Raw genomic sequence first — 18348 nt, 5'->3', positions numbered from 1 at the left:
GATGTTGGACAAGTTAAAGATGTCAGAACAGGGAGAAATAAAAAAGGATTGAATTTGTCTCAGGATAGACTTGTAGTGAACAATGAGTTACAATATGGTACTGCACAAACACAAGTCCTATCTCACTGCTGTCAGAAATAATAGAAATGGGATTTCTGGTGGGCAGAGGAATGCACCCCAGCCAAACAGGAACCACCTCTCTAGCCAGGGTAAGCTAGATTCAAAATAGGATAACGTGTGCTCACCCTCTGGTAGCTTAGCACAGAGCAGACAGGCTTCTGTGTAAAGTATTTGTGCAACAAACACACACACACACAAACACACAGAAACACAACGAATACACCACAAAAAGACTCCACACAGGTATAAAATATATCTTATGTTTTTATGAAAAAAAAACAAGACCAAAACGGCAGAAAATCCAAAAAGTAGGACTGGAGTTATGAATTTTCAAAGAATAAATTAAAAACAGTGCTTAGAAGTCATTAGTGCTAAAAGGTTACTGGGGTAAGTCCGAAGAAATACCCCATTTTGGGGGGAGATTGTCGCCGGGAACAAGTAGAGGATCACCAGCGATAACCCTGTGGGCACAAAGAGTTGGCCGGGCATCGTGGACGGCAAATGAAGCCTCACGGTATGCGATGCTTGTTGTGTGAGGACTCAATGCTGCAGTGGCTCGGGCTGATCCTTTCATTAAGTGGCACCATCCAAGTGTGACTGGGCCCATTCGCGGTTGCAAAGACACCAAAAGCTTGATTTCTGAAGCCCTGGAACTGTAGGTGATTAAAGCAGCTGCAGTACCCATTTCTGAGGCCTAGAGCATGGCGGGGCACCTCAGTCAAGGGTAGGACTCAAAGAAGGCAGAATCTATCAACACCAGCAGAATTGTAGGAAGTATTTTGTGTCCCTGAGACTTCTGAAAACTGGAGGCAAGCCAGCAAGCCCTTGAAGATCTCTTGGCGGGAAGGCAGAGTCCAGCTCTCCTTCCTGCAGAGTAAGGGAGAAGCAGGCAGCAGGGCAACAAGCTGAAAAGCAGCCCTTCCACACAAAAGCAGTCAAATCGAGTCCTTCAAGCAGCACAGTCCTTCAACAGAGGTTCAGTTCAGGATACAGAAGTGTTTGATTTGTGGGGATCAGAGACCCAGTACTTATACCCAGAAATGCCTTTGATGTACGGGGTGATTTCAAAAGATCTCTCTGAAGTGCACAATGATCCCTTTCAGCCCAGTCCTGTCTACCAAGCTAACCCTGTAGGATAAATCAATGTTTTGTGTCAGGACAGGGTCCAGCCTATTCAGATGTAAGTGTGAGCCACCTCACCCTCTTCCTGCCCATCAGATTTCCTATGAATTCATATGAGTGCTCAGAATGCAGATGAGCCTCACCATCTTTTGTTTGTGGCTATCTAGAGGGAATGAACAAATTGTAGTTAAGAATGACAGGTCTAACATCAGGTGAAATTGGGCACTCTTTAAACAATTTTGGCAAAAAATGGTCTAAACCTACCACACACATTAAGTCATTGAGATGCACTAATAGGGCAAAATGGGAGGTGAGAAGGCAAGCAGAACAAACACAGCTGCACCAACCTGCCTTGGTTTTTCAAAACAAGCTCTACTCCTCCTAACACAGGATGAAGCTATATTACTTTTCAATATGGGCCTGCACGGATTAAAACATTGGTATAAGGAGGGACATTTTCAAAGACTGAAACAATTTTGTGAGGCCAGAGATGCCACAGCACTTGATATACTAACAGTCTTCATTTTACGGTAGGTCATGAAATCATGTTCTTCATCCACCAGTGTTCATTCCATTGACGCACATGATACATTCTTCAAATACTTAGTTTTAGTCTTTAGACTTTATATGTTTACATATGCATGCATCGAGAGGGTGCACCCTGTCCGCAGACTATGAGAGGTAGACTTAGACATGCCAATAGACGATAGACACAACTTGTATATTTGACATCTATCAACAGAATTTACTCCAGCACAGTACAGTTAAATACATTTGACCTCACACTGAGCTTGGCATGCCAGCAGTGTTCTCACCAACATACCGATGTCATACACTTAGCCAACCATTGTCAAGAGCTTTTAGATTTCTGGAAGACTGTACTAAACTCAATGTCTAAAATTACCCACATTTTCCTATATCTGTTATCACTGACGATGTTGCTAGGCAATGCAGTGTCTATTCTGAGACTGGTTTAAAGGCTGCTAGCCCTTTACTATTGCTAGAGAGACATAGGGTGGCACTGATGTGTTTTAAGTGCCCCACAGCATCCTACAGCATGACCATTTGATATATATCGGACCGTCTTCGGGTACTTCAGTGGCTCTGGAAGTTACTGAACACAAGCACGCAGAAGGATGCCAAGGTAAACTCTTAAAGTGTGCTCTAACTTTAAAATAAACTAAAAAGCATAAAAAAATAAAGATTTGTGTTTCGAGAGCGATTTCTAGTAAACCTCAGGGGATAAATACAGTACAGAGGTGAGTAGGGCATTGCATAGGGTAATGTTTATTTGTTGTTTCAATGTGCTGTGACACCCGATTCCCTGTATCAAATAGGAATTCTCTTTGAGATATCTCCTGCATATCACCCGATAAGTAGAACATCTAGTCAAGGTTGAATTTGACAAGATTTCCTGGCAGAGCTAATGAGGCTTCAGCTTGTGGTCTTGTTGCTAGCTCCAGGGAAAATATCATTGGCTCTAAATATTTCATATAGTAGGCGAGTTGTATTCTTTTGAAAAACATCAACTTTATCAAGGTGTCTGCATATAATATATTTAGCTGCAACATAATTGCAAACTGCCTAACACTCGCTGCACACACTTTTGGAATGAGATCCAATGCATCTAGGGTGCTTTATTCCCCTACTAAAAGTGAAGAGCTCATTGAGATAGTTATACAATGAACCATCTCTCAGCAAAAAAGAGGCAGATGACCGAGGCTTACCTTCTGTAGCATCCTTCCCAGCTCGGTACATACAAATAATCATTCCACACATGGATCTCAGTATTACAGGTCTTTATTCTACTGAGTGTAACCGTTATCTGCTTGTGCTACATCATGACTTTTTTTAACCTCACCCAATCAATGAGGTCAATCCTCTACAGAGTCTGGCGCGAACCAGAGGGGTCTCGCTAGGTCTAATATACATGACACTACATCTCCTCCTTTATTAAAATATATATATGTGATGAAGGAGTAGAATCACTCCGAAACGCGTAGGACATTGTGTCAGCAATAAATCTGCACTTAAGAATAGTGGCCACTGCTCCGTTGTAATTCTTTACCAGAACGAAGGAGAGAATACGCCGGTTCAGCGTGTGAAAATATATATATATATATATATATATATATATATATATATATATATATATCATAACTCCTCAATGAGTCTTCGCAGTGCTCAAATCACTCTTCCAAATCTTGTTGCATGAGATTGAGGAGAGACAGGAAATGTAGGAGAGGCCAGCACAGGTCATACAGGCACAAGTGCAGTCTTTGGGCCCTCCTCACCACCAGATTGAAATACCTAACTCTGCAAATCTAGAAACAACGAACCTCAAAGAAGGTGCTTGAAAAAGAAGAATTTATTGTGATAGATTTTCAACAGCGGTGAGCAGTCACCATGTGTCCTTTCCTTGTCACAATCCTCAGTGAGTCAGCAAACTTGCTTTTTCATTTCTACCTGACAATGACTTGGTCCCCCCTTTTGAACATGGTACTCTGAGCACAGTAGCATAAAACCACATAGGTCTTCATTTTGCTTTTGTGAGATGAATCAGTAGTGTGAAGTTTATCAATGTCAATAGATCAGTCAGTACTCCATTGTGGCTATTTGGTTCCCAAGGCTCTCCCAAACATTAAGGCGGCAGGGCTGTCACCTGTGGTAGAATTGGGAGTTGATGTATATGCACGAAGAGTAGAGTGAAGAACTGATTTGAGTTCAATTCTTTTCAGCGAATGGTCTTCTTGAGTGTGCTCATAAGTTTTACACCATTCGCTTGAGGCCAGAGAGGTGTGCTTTTCTGATGCTTGACATTTAGGTGAGTGAGGAAATGTTCAAACTCTCCACTATTGAAAGACAGGCCAATGTCAGATTTAAAAAAATGGAAGGAGCACCCCATGTTGCAAATATATTTTCTAATCTCTCAAATACTCTGTTGAAGACAAGTCATACTTATGATTGCATTGAACTTACCATGGAAAGTATTGATCTTGTTGAGAATCTTTTTACGCTGGAGTTTCATACTAGTCCCCCGGAGAACTCGAAAATTTAATTTAGAGGCTCCCCCCCATTAGTCCGTATGGTATCATGGTCACCCAGAGACCCTCCAACACGCATGGATGAGGTTAATGATTGACTAAGGTTACCAGGAACACCTAGGCCACCCATAGGCTTTTGAAACACATACATTAAGGAGACACCAGTAGTGCGGGTATCGCCCCCTAAGACGGCTTTGGCTTTATCTGTGCAAATTAAAGGTATATTGGAAATGGGTATTTCACCAGCTCATAATTGTATAATGCAACAGCCGTCTGGCCGTTCTTCATTTGAGACTAGAATCCTGAGCTGGAATATGGCAGGCCTTAGCTCCAAGATGGGCTCCCCAGAGTAGCATGCATTCATAGCGGCATATGATATATGCCTCTTTCAAGAAACTTGGGCTGAATCATCCCATTTTTGCGTTGGGTATTTAAACTATTTTATAGCTGCAAGTAAGGGAGTAAAAGGGAGGCCCTCGGGAGGGCTGACTATCTGGGTGCAGCAAGACCTCGAGGCTAATATTCAGGTTCTCTGAACCCAGAGCCTCGACATGAAGGCAATTAGATTGACCATGCGTGACCAATTGTTAATAGACATATATAACATTTATGTTAGAGGAACAAGAGGGAAAAGGTCAGGAGTTTTGGTGGCTCTCGAAGACCTCCTTGACTCGCAACAAGATATTGCAAACACAATAATAGCGGCGGACTTCAACACAATGTTAGAACCCCTTACCACTGAAGATGGCTACTTGACAGAAGTAGAAGACAGCTAATGGGGTGTTCCATCGCTAGCGTTAAATCCTATAAGGAAATGGTCTGATGTGGTCATCCAAATAAATAATATTTGTATGGAACAGGGCTTACGGGCCTTAAATGGACGTACTAAATCCGACAGACACGGGGCTAATACCTTCAAAAATGGCCATTGAACTAGCAGAATAGATTACATTTTGGTTAGTTTGGGTCTATGGCACTCGGTGGTGAACATGGAGGTCATAGACAAGATTGAAAGTGACCATAATCCCTTGTGCAGAATATTGGATTTGAACTGCAAAATGTCCTGTTCACACTCCAGGAACAGGCACTCCTTCGGCGAGGTTGTCCCAACTAACGATTTAAAGCGGCTTAAGTGGGTAAAGTTAATAGAAATGCCAGCCTTGCTAGACAACATTTTTCAGAGCATGGACCAGGCTATTAACGAACTAGAGGCCTGTGTAGAGGATAAAAGAGATCTAGCCAACTCAATAGATATACACAATATATTTTTTGAATTCCTGCGTACCTTCTTTTTCAAGCAGGGAAATAATTCTAAGGTATTCATTCCGAAAGAGGGGCAATGATTCAATAAAGAATGTCGAGAGGCACGCTAGGCCCTAGGGGGCAGCCATCAAAGGGGGAGATCCCACAATGGTTTGGGTAGCAAGGTCCCTTTATAGGGGCACCCAGGCAAAAGCTAAGAAATCATGGGATGACAAAAGGTGGCAGGAATTAAGGGATGCCTGTGCCATGAAAAACCCCAAACAATATTGGAATGTTTACAAATGGTCCAATGGGGGCCAGGCAGAGCGAACTCAAAACCACATATCACAATCGGACTGGGTGAACTACTTTAAACCCCAATATCTTCTATCCTACCCGAAGGAGAGGGTGAAATTATAAGATCATTATACATGAATGAAACATTTAACAAGTTTGAGGTAGAGACAGCACTTAAATCAGTAGTGGCTGGGAAGGCACCAGGGCCAGATGGCATTCCAGGGGACATCTTCCTACACGACAAAGATAGATGGTGCATGTATATTCTTTTGCTATCAAATGCCATTGCTCAAGGAGCCCCTATAACCGACACCTGGAAGAGTGCGAAGATCATCCCCGTTTACAAGAAAGGGGACAAATCAAGTCCGGGGAACTACAGGCCTATCAGCCTAATTGACTGTCTCTAGAAAATAACTGGGAGGTTGGTGCTCTACAGAGTGCAGTAATGGATTGAGGAGTTTGGGGTACTGTCCCCTCTGCAAGCTGGATTTCGAGCCTTCCTTAGCACTATCGACCAGGTGTTTCGATTTGTTCTGATACACTAGAAGACAGTGACTATAGGAAAGGGAAGTCTTTATGCCGCCTTTGTAGATCTTAAGATGGCATTCGACCTTGTTCCCTGCACAAAATTATGGCTAACCCTACAAGAGCTAGGGTTCCCACCAGAGCTCCTGACTTTGATTATTAGATTGCATGAAGACAACAGTGCAAAAATAAGATGGAGTGGGCAGGGGGAAGTTACCAAATTATTCCCAGTACAAAGAGGCGTGCGCTAAGGTTGCGTGAAAGCCCCAACGCTATTCTCATTATACATTATTGGGATAGTTGATTATATGAGTGTAACCCCGTCTGACGCTCCCGTATTGGCAGGTGATAAAGTGCCTGTATTGATGTTTGCCAAAGACACATTGATCCTATCCAAGACCCTAAGCAGGCTTCAGAAAGCCCTAGAGATATTCGAGGGATTCTGTTTGCAGCGGGGCTTGGAGGTCAATGTTTCAAAGACAAAGTTAATGGCATTTAACGAACACAGGGCCTACAAGGGGAGCATCCGTATGAACAATAGGCCGCTAGAATTGGTAAAGGAGTTCACCTACCTAGGGGTTAACTTTCAAGAAAACATGAAGTGGGACCATCAGGTTGAAATAGCTTCTCTCAAACACAGGCAGATATCAGGGATCTTGCACCGGGAACATAATTTATCGTTCACCAAGCCCATTAGCCAAGTTTTTTCGAAATGTATAATTTGAAAGTTATATGGCTCGGAACTTTGGGGGAGTGAGAACCACCTAACCCTTACTTCTTCGGAAAATAGGTTCCTAAGAAAAATTACTAGCTTGCCACAGAGTAACCCATTGAGTCCATTATTAATCGATCTGGGGAGAAAACCGATCGCAGCGGTAGCTAAACTCAGACCCCTCCTTTACTGGAGGAGCATCTGGACTACACCAGAGCTTGCTGGCTATGCGAAAGGTTTTCTAGAAATATTAAGGGCTGATGTTTCACACCGTATGAAATGGCTATGGCTATGGCCGGTCAGAGATCTTTTGTCTCACATAGGCATGCCTTTGATATAGTCGGATCCTGAATATTCAAACTTGTCCACAAAGGAGGTTTTGAAGGCTAAATACTGGGAATGGTTCCAGTATAAAAACATTAGACAAAGTGAGCCATCCTCCCTTTTAAGTCGATTTTTGGAACATAAAGGCACGCCGAAGCTGGAAATCTACTGGGATCTAATTGCGAAACCGCTAGACCGCAAATTGTATTTCCAGTTTAGGATAGGGACACTGCCAGTGAGATCATTTATCGATAAATGGACCACCGAAGCAGTTGCTATATGCCCAGGATGTAAGTCCTCTATTGAATCTTTGGGTCATTTTCTTTTTGTTTGTGCTGCTTATGCTGTCCCGCGTTGTGTCTGGCTGCTTCTAATATGTAAGCTCCTGGGCACTAGACGGGCAAGCGAGGCACAATGTATCCTGTGGACTGATACCTCACCGCCCATTGCAATAGCCATGGCAAAATTCTTGGGGTGGTCATGGGTTCTGAGGGCCCAATTATTACTTCTGAGTGAGGCTCCAGAATTATGTAATTTAAACTAGCCACCCTTTTATCAAGCTGTCATTTGTTTTGTATATATTTTTAATGTTTTTATGGTACTCCCTAAGGAGCATTTATTGTTTTATGAAAAACGTACCCACTTTACTTTTTAGACATATGACTAAGAGCCTCTAATAAGGGTTTGTATTGGGGTGTGTATTTCTACTCCTATTTAAGAAATACACAAATAGAGAAGATGAAGCAAATTCTTTTTATAATTACTAATTGTATGTTTTTCTATCGACAGCTGTTTTATCTAATTAACTTCATCAGTATTTTTGTAAATGCTTTTAATGGCTTAAATGTGTCTAATAAAGCTGTTGAAGTGAAGTTGAAGACAGATCTTTCCGAAGCGGACAATGGGAGTATTTATCAACAACTAATAGTAGTTGATTTCCATTGTCAAGTGGCCCAAAGAAATTGCAATCTTCTCTCATGCATGCATTGGAAGGTCAGACATGTTTAACAGATTCAGGGTTGTTTTGGATGACAAGCAGTTGCACAAATGACATGCCATTAATTCATTTTCAACTCTTTTATAAAGATAAGGGAATCACACTCGGTCCAGTAGGGCTTGTCTAGTAGTTAAACTCCATGTTGTTCCTCATATGCCAGTCCAATGGCTTGTTTGCTCAGGCTCTCAGGTATCACAATTCTTTACCTCTTATAATATAATGCCTTCTGGGGTAACTGAAGTTCCTCATACATATTTTTGAATTTTTGGTATTAAGGTCATCATGAAGAGGTTGAGTATGTTTTCTCCAAGATTGATGTGCAATAATGTCCTTTAGCATTGGCAAATCTCTTTCAGTGCTTGTGGCAGCAATGATTGTTCCACTGATATGGCAGCAGGGGTACTGGATTTTACGATGAAGTTAGCATAAGCATCAGCCACTTTACGTATGAGAAGCAATAGTCAATGATTAATGGAAGGGACGAACTACATACGTCTGACTCTCAAGAGAAATAGTTCTGAAGACCCTCAACCACACTTTCACAGGTCGCAGTGTTTATTATCTCCACTTATGTGGTTTTGTGGATAGCATCATCATCGGGTCTATCACTTAATGGTCCTGTTTTCCAAGTGATTAACCAACCTCCACCAGGATGGATATTGTCTGGGTATTGATATTGTTATGTCACTTAAAATGATCTTATATCTAGTGAGGACAAATGTAATATCAAGAAACTAGATAGGGATGAGGTTAAACATGGTGTATATGTGTTACATTAATGATCCCTAACACCTTTGGATTGAGTTGAAATATTTTGGCCAGTGTGTGCCCTACATATCTATTGCACTTCATCAGAACTGTATTGTGGAACATCTAGATTTGTAAGATGCTTCATGCTGCTCAAAATTATATTATAAAAAAAAAATGAATTCTATTATGGCTAGTGCTGTCAGCCATATGTAAAGGATATATTTAAAATTACTTTAATCCAAGTGAAATGAAGATAGAAGCGGATAACAGTTTCAGTGATAATGCTTCTATTAAAAAGTATGGTTTATAATAAAAATTAAGTATGACACAATACCCATGTTGTTAGGTAAACAGGAGTGGAACATTCTAGTTGTTTTAAGTCAATTAAGTCACAAAAATGTTTATGTAACAGGCAAAATGGTCTACCTTTTGAAGAAGTATAAATCATCCCTTGGGGTTGGAGAGCACAAGGTACTTCATGTTTCATATCAGTGGCATTCTCAATTACATGTTTAATTATCTTGCAGCTTTGTTCACATTTAACTTTCATATTTCTATGCTTCACAGTTGCTATAAATGAACATTGACTTTGCAGTGGCATTGAAGCAGCCCACATATACACTTTGGTTTTTGACAGGGTTAAGCGGGACACTGGGGACAGTTCATTGTATTTTTCCACTGGCATAATGGTTAACGATGCACCACTGTTTATGATAAAAAGTATAGAGCATCCATTCACCTTCAGTGTGATAATGGGTAAGTGTCCAAATGAGTTTTGCATTTTCACTTGTCGATCTCTCTTCAACCAGCATTCCTCCTTGCAAGAAGCTAATCCTACATGTGCACGTTGGCCAGTGGTCTACTTTGACATCACACACCCATCTTCCTCAATGTCACTTGGCAATGATGATGAAGAACATCTAGACAAGGAATTTGATTACAATCAACATTGTTCAGTTTCTATTTGCCTCAACTAATTTTGCCGCTTTGCTCTGTTTTCTCGATGATACGCACTTGATTTTTCCTTCGTTTTGCAAACTGTTACAAAATAGTTCTCTTTCCCACAGGCTTTGCATACCTGTCCAACGGTGGGACATTTGCCTTCAAGTGGAAAGTAAAATCCATATAAAAATGTTTAACTTCTTATTCATAGGAGGCATTTCTTTGTGGTCTTCCACCTTGTGTTTCAACTTACATTTCACCCTCAATGGCAATTCATTTTGAGCCGTTCTGTCCTTGATGTTAACAGCTTGTCTGTCAGCTCTTTCTTCTGCTCTAGCAGCCATGAGCACATGCTCCTAGCTTGGTGTCTCTTTCAGCATTCATCATCTGAAGGAAGCGGATAAAAAACCATCTATCACCCTGAAAAGCATGGCCTCTTCATTGTTGAACTCATTGAACTTGCAATGTTCGATGAGCGAATTAAATCTCTCTACAAACTCATCCATCGTTTCGCCTGCTTTCTGCCTTTTTTATCTGGTAATTTACCTTTCATAGTCTAGGTTCAGCATTGGATTAAACTTGTTGTTTAACACTCCTTTGATTTGACGGTCCTTCACTTCATCATCCTGTGATATTTTCTTTATCACTTCTTTTACTCCTGTTAACTGCCAAATTCTTTAGATATGTAATGATCTTTTTGTCATTTGCTTCTCCCAGCGCATCAATGAAATAATCCAAGGATTTGATCCAGATAGTCCATCTGCCGCTAACATTCTGCTTGTTAGCAGTATCAAAAGGAAGCAGTGGTTTTAGGAATGATTTAGCATCATGACCTTTGGGACTTTCTGCTGTCGGGAGCGAATCCCGTTCCAGCAGCGTCTGCTGCCCATTTAAACTGGCACCTTCATTAAGCATGAGCCTTGTATTAAAATTTGGGTCTTCCCATCCGCTCTGTGATTGTGAAGCACTGTCTTCTTCTTTGATGTTAAGTATTTGATTTGTTTCTTGCGTGGGGCTACCCCACTCTCACCTCTTTTCATGGTACCTGGTTTCTACGCATTTTAGTGCTTCTTTGTGTTAGAAATAATTCCTCTTTAGCATTTCCCTGCACTCGACTATCATGGCTTTTAGAGCTTCTCTGTGCCCGGTTGTTGCTGCCTTTAGCATCGTGCTGTATGAATGATGACTTTGTGTTAATTTGTGGCACATTATCTCTTGTCTCAACTTTACCAACAAATTTCTAGCCAATTGCAAACAAACTTTCAGTAATGCCTTTATTTTCACGACAGGCCTTGCACTTGCTGGAGTTAGCTTTGACTCCACATACGTAAAACGTAGAATTTTTCTCTGACAGAGGCTCACATGGCATGCACAAGCAAGTTGCTGGACCACAGCAAACTCCCAGAGAGTGCACTCACAGTTCTTTGGGTTGTGGAGTTTATGTAATCCCCTATCTTGCCAGTTGTAGCATCCTCTCCAGCACGATACATGCAAATGATCCTGCCACACACAGAGCTTGGTATTACATGTCTTTATTCTTCAGAGTCTAACTGTTATCTGCACATGCTACAGCATGAATTTCTTAACCACACCCAATCACTTATTTCATTCTCTATGGAGTCCGCCAGGGACCAGAGGGGTCCTGCTATCTCTAATATACACAATATTTCACCACCATGTTTCAGTTTCTCAAAGTTACAAAACATTGTGGGCCTGATTCAGAAAGGTAAACTTACATTTTGGGTAAGTTTATTCTTGTTTGGTATTCACAAACAACGAGTTAATAGGATGGTCACAACTGTGGAGACTTTGCACCTTGGGCAGAGCATTCCACACATAAAAAGTAGGACAGACCTATCTTCTTATGTGCAGAGTTCTCCACTCCTACGGTGGAGTCTCTACAACCATAAACCTACTATTAACTTGTAAGTTTGTCTTTGTGAATGCGGCCCTGTGTCTAGTTTACTGTTCCATGTTTCGTTGCACCTCTGGATGTATTACAGAAAGGGCCGCAGGCGCTTGAGCTTCCCTTTTTGTAATACCGATAGCACTGGTGCCTATAAAGCGACAGTGCTATCTTCAGCGGGCGTTCCCTCATTTGAATGGGGGCATGCCACATGCAAATGAGGTCATCTCTTTGCCTCTGCATCCGCACTGTATTACAGATGTCGGGGCAGAGACAAAGACGTTCTTAGGGGGTGCCCTCACTTTGAGTGCTCCCCTGAAATTAGCCCTCTGCAGGCAGGAGCAGCCTCTGACTGCACCTGTCAGCAGGGGGATCTCTATTCCCCTGTAAAAGTGCAGGCAGATTGCCACCTGCACAGTGAAAACACGGAGCGACTGTAAAGCAGCCACTCCTTTTTTTCACCAAATGAGTTTGCTGCTGCCCTGGTGGCAGTGCATTCATCACAAAAGGGAGCATTTTTTTTGTTTGCTCCTGGCACAACTGTTAAAAAGTGTGCCCGGTGTAAACAATTAAAATGCGCCTTGTCTGTAATGCGGCCGCTGGAGTAAAAAAATATGTTTGAGCTTATTTGCTCTACCTTGCTTTTTCTCCCCGTTTCTTGCTAGCTTCCCTGAGGTGTGCTTTTCCAGCATATGTTTAATCGCATCTTAAAGACACCACATTCGCTCCCTAAAGGAATGCATGCTATAACTTGGATTTTTCACAGTATTAGTAAGTAAAACAGATCTTGCAAGCAGGACACTAATAAGTAAAGTTATTGTCAGAATATGTATTCCAAACCCATTGGAATAATTAGGAGGGTTTACCATTAACTAAGTGTTTATTTTCATTGCTACTAAGTACTTTCTGCAGAGGGGCGTCTGTAGAGAAAGATAATCAAATATTTAAAATGCAGTGTTCCAAGCTGGCATAGTGTGTGTCAAACCTTCATATTAAATGGTTGTATACCTTTAGAAAACTACGAATTCTGAAGCCATAAGCATCTGCATAATAGTGCAGTTCCCAACAAGCAATTACACATAAAAGTAAACACCCAAAGATGTTAGAGGCTAGAGAAAATTATTAAATTAAGAAGAATGAAAATTACCTGTCAACCAAACAGCAGACTGATTGGAACTAAAAGTGCTATGCATAATTTTGGAAGTTTGTTCTCTGCGGTTCATTTTCTCATTGAATACGTTCACGGAAACAGTTAGCAGGTGCACATTTTGCCCTGAAGTAATCTAGTTAATTATGCTGTTTTTTATTGAATCGTTTTCCCAAACCATTTCTTGTGTGGTACAGAATACTCATAGAACAATACAACACAAAAAGGTCAAATGCTAAACAAAAAATAAAGTTGTATTTCACTTTTTAATTAGCATGAACGCATGAAACACCTGTTCAAACAACTGAAAAAATCATTACAATTCAGAGAAACTAGCATAATGTTGAACAGTTGATTAAATCCTCCAGCAAGAAAGTTGTGTGTGACATAATTGCTTTTTGGAAGGAAATAGTTCTACAGGCGCAGTTTAAAGTTCTGGAAATGGAGCTTAGAATCTTAGCACCAGTTATTGCACGATTCATTTTGTATTCCATTGTCTGCGCTTGAATTACACTGACAAGTTCTGAATATTTGTTTGCTAATATATTGAGTTTTGTCAGTTTTTTCAAATTTTTCAATATTTCTGTTTTGCAGTAGCCATTATTTTTTGCTAAGTTAAAAATGTACCATTGACAAGGGACGTGGCTTGGGGTTGGTGAAGATGGGGGCATTCCCATGAAGCACCGATCTGGCTCCTAGGAGGCGACGAAGATGCAACAACAACAGCCGAACCTGAAATAAACAGGTGAACTTGGCTGCAGCTACAACTGAGGAATATGAGGATGCCACTTTTACACTATATTTATGGGTATAATTGTATAATTAACCGACCTTGTGAACGCGTAGCATCCCATCCACCATTTTGTTTTTCGCTGCTGTTCTGAGGAAAACTTTGTACCGTCAACGGATAAGGAGAACAATCTTCTACATGCCAGACAATCAGGCTTTAGGCCACAGTTCACCATGGAAACAACGCTCCTGGAAGTAGCTGAATATTTCAGAGATATCTTTGACAAGGGAGGTAAGACCATACTGATTATGTTGGACCTATCGGCAGCCTTTGATACCATTCCTCATCGGAGGCTGCTTGAGTGTCTTCAGAGCAATTGGGATAAGGAACACTGCCGTGAAGTGTCTCCCCTCGTTTTTGGACAACACAAGTCAAGAAGTCTGGCTGCCTCCATTTTTGTCCATAGCTCGCACACTGGTGGAAGCCATTCCTCAGAGTGCTGTGCTGAGCCTGACCCTATTCAATTTCTATCTCACACCATCAGTGGCACTAGTAGAGTCACTGAGCTCGAAAGTAATCTCCTATGGAGATGACACCCAGCTCCCTTTTTTCCAGTGAAAAGGAAAAGGAGCTCAATGGGGAGGCTATTACTAACTGCCTCTCTAAGGTATCTAAGCAGTTGCCTGAGAGCCAACTGAAATGCCACCTGGTTATGACTGAGATCATACTCTTTGGGGCATCTGATCTGAACATCTGGAGATCTTGTTGGCCGAAGTGGTCCTGCTTCTGGGACCCAAACAGTGCTCTATAAGGAACCTAGGGATTACATTTGAAAGTGCCCTCTCCTTTTAACCACAGATTCAGGTTCTGATCAGTTCTTGCTTTGGAATGCTTCAGATGCGGAAAAGATTTTTACCCCTCCTATTCTAAGCTTCTATGAAAATGGTAATAAAGGCGCTAGCCTCAAAACTAGACTACAGTACAGAAATGCCATTTATATTGGCCTCCCAAAATACCTCCAGGTGAATTAGAAACCCAGCCGTTCAGCTACTACTGAACCTCCGCCCCAGATCAACAAGACAGAGCACTTGGAGGCCCTGCATTGGCTCCCATTGAAAAAAGGGTTTGCTTTAAGGCCATGGTTCTGTTACATTTAGCCATGCATGGATCAGAGGCAGGTTATCTGAGAGAAAGAATTCACACTTCATTCCAGCCCATACCTTGTGCTCTTCCTCCAAACATGGGGATCTAGGGGCATATTATCAAGGGGGTTTATCTCCGCTTTTTTGGCTTTAAAAGCCAAGAAAGCGGAGATAAAATTATCTCCCTATTACCAAGCTGTCGCTAACACCAGTTAGCGACAGCTAGTAGGAGATAGAGACCATCTTGGGCCCCACTTTGCATGTCAGTGATATTTATCACTAATGACATGCAAAGTGGGCGTGCCAAGATGTTAGCGACTGGAAACAGTCGCTAACATCGCTATCTCCTATTATCAACTTTTGGAGATATTCGCGCTAAGCGCGAATATCTCCAAAAGCTAACACCTGTCCCTGAGCAGTTCTTAGCCATGTTACCCAATGGTAGGTGGATAACATGGCTAAGAGCATTAGCTCGATAATGCATGAATATCGCGGACTTTTCAGCGATATTCATGCATTTCGGCCGATTTTTATCGCTTAGGAGATAAACCTTGATAATAGCAAGGTTCCTAAGCGATAAAAATAGGCGATGCTTAGCAATACTTAGCGATAAAAAAATTGTCTCTAACCCTACTTAGCGATAAATATCGCTATTTGTTGATAATATGCCCCCTAGTCCCGCACATCTGCCACCTCAGAAGGGGATGAAGGTCTTTTTCGTATCACATAATTGGAACATGCTTTCTAGAGACCTACGTCTAACACATGACCTTGCCGTCTTTAAAAAGAAATTGAAAACTAGCGCCGGGACACTCTTATGAGTAGCTGTACTTGGTGTAAATCTTTATAACATAACATAACCGTCTTTCCTACCCTAACTGAATCACCACTCAGGGGGCAAACACATCCATGCCAACATTCAATTTTGATAAGAAGTTGCAAGATGCCTGGGTGCAACAGCATTAATAGCGCATAATGAAAAACAGGCTGTGGTGTCACCATTCTTTTTTATAGGCATGGGCAGATTAAGTGATTTCACCAGATTCACAGGATGTTGAGCCAGTGAATGGACTTGAACCTAGATACCCAGTTCCAAAGTCCGTCAACTCTGGCTCTAACAGCACATCCTGGGTATAGGGAGAATCAGCATTTCGTTTTTTGTGCTAAGAAAAACAGCGTTCTAAATTCAGTTTTGGTATTCACTATGTAAAACTGCCAAAAACTAAAATGTTGATCCTGTCACACGCTCTAATTTCCCCCTCCAAGAATTAGGATAGGTAAATATTGGAGAGGGAGATAATAGCATGCATGAATGGGACTGGCATCAACATTTTAGTTTTGGTAGTTTTACAAAACTCAAACAAAAACAGAGTTTGAAACCCACTTAAAAACGATCTTTTTTTAATCACAGAAGATATTGCTGGGTTTCAAAAAAAAAAAAATCTTACGTGAGCTGTGTCAGGAGCTTGAAAAAAATGCTATGGCAGGCAGGAGGAGCATGTCAATATTGTGTATTGGCTTGCAGGGGCAGGTTAACTGCAGTGTATACTTCGATCCACATGAGACCAATCCCTAGAGCCTGAGGAAATCGCAGAGGAATACTTTTACAAAGGGCGAACACAGGCAACTTAATTTCTTTCTAGAGTTCCCGCCCCTGGCCCCCCAAGCTCACATTTAGTATTAAATCTTTTTATTGAAAGGTCATAGCACATATATAAAAAGCATTTGTCCACGTAGCCCCCATCGCTCATTGTGTAGCAGGACCCAAAGCTCAAAAGGAACCGGCAAGACCATCCCACGTTGCAGGAGGTGGCCCGCTGAAGGGTGTACTGTATGTGCAATCAAACAACCTTAAGTAGAAAAAAGAGAATAATGAAACAAAACCCCCCAACTCCCACCCTAACCCACCCCTTCTCTCCCTCCTCCCATGTTCCAAGTCCACCATTCAACTCGTCCAAGAGCACACCCCCATTAGTCCGTCGCCGGCCGTTCCACATCAGAGAGGCATAATAAGCGCAGGTAGCGGGGACATGTGACCTCTCGGAATTCCGAGGCCAAGAGGGACAGAAAGGGCTGCCACAGTTCTGCATACTTAGTTCCCTCCCCCGCAAATGTCAAGGAAAGCTTCTCCAAAGCCAACACAAGCCACAAACGGTGGAGCCAGCCCTGAAATGTGGGGACGTGTGCAGTGCGCCAGTGGGTAACGATATTCTGAATGGCAGACCCCAACGCAATAGCAATCAAACGGTCTCTGCGGAAGCGTAGCGGATATGTGACTGGGTTTGGCAAACCTAACAGCACGTAGGAGGGAAAGCACGGGATCTCTTTGTCAAAGTGTGCGTCCACCTCGTCCAAACTTTGCTTCCAGTATTCTTGAAGATGGGTGCAATCCCAAAGCAGGTGTACTAGTGTGCCTATCTGACCGCAGCCTCGCCAGCACGTCGCCTCCCTTGCTTGATCCATCTCGTACAGCCATTCAGGGTATAATACCAATAAGTTGCAACTTTAGAGAGTGTATCCGTAAGCCCCATATGATATGCTGAGTGCCTGGCTCTATAATATATGCCCTCTCATTCCTTATGACTGAAGTTCCTCCCCAGTTCCCTCTCACTGCGTTATAAGTATGAGTGTATTTAGCTTGCAACATCTTGTATAAGTACGAGATGAGTTTTTTGTCAACAGCCAGTGTTCATATGGCAGCAGCCGCCTGTCGGCCGAAGGACGCACATGTTCACTAAGTGCCCAGTGTCGCACTTGTAAGTATCGAAGTCTCTCTGACTCCGGCAACTCATACTTTTGTCTGGAAAGAGGAAAGGTCAAGACACCCTCTTCTGCATGCAGGTGGAAGAGGAACTTACACCCGGCCAGCCTCCATCATGCGTAGGCCACTAAATCCATTCCCGGGGAAAATTCAGGGTTATCTATTAAGGGAGTGAGCGGGGACGGAAAGGTAGCGAGCTCGTACTTGACATTGGTGTGGTCCCAAAATTCCATGGGGACCCTGGCGATATTCGACGTATACAGATTGGGGGTCTGTGCTGCCTACAAAGGAAGGGAATCTCCTCGAGTGGGCAGCCTGCCACCGCCTGATCCTGAAAGAGCCAATGCTTCTCAGCCTCCCATTTACTCCACTCCACAAGAAGGCGCAATTGAGCCGCTTGAAAGTATAGGAGCAAATCCGGGAAGCCAAGTCCCCCATTCTCAGAGGGAAGTGTCGCCAGCTGCAACTTTAGAAGCGGCTTCCGGCCATGCCAAATAAACTGAGACAGTTCCGACTGCATCTGCTGGATCCAGCCCACAGGTGGCCGCAGGGGAATGGTGCGAAACAGATATAGGATCTGGGGAGGA

Source organism: Lissotriton helveticus, chromosome 5_1 (assembly GCF_964261635.1).
Source record: "Lissotriton helveticus chromosome 5_1, aLisHel1.1, whole genome shotgun sequence".
Taxonomy (NCBI): Eukaryota; Metazoa; Chordata; class Amphibia; order Caudata; family Salamandridae; genus Lissotriton; species Lissotriton helveticus.
The sequence above is the reverse complement of the archived record's forward strand: the minus strand, read 5'-3'. Positions refer to the sequence as shown.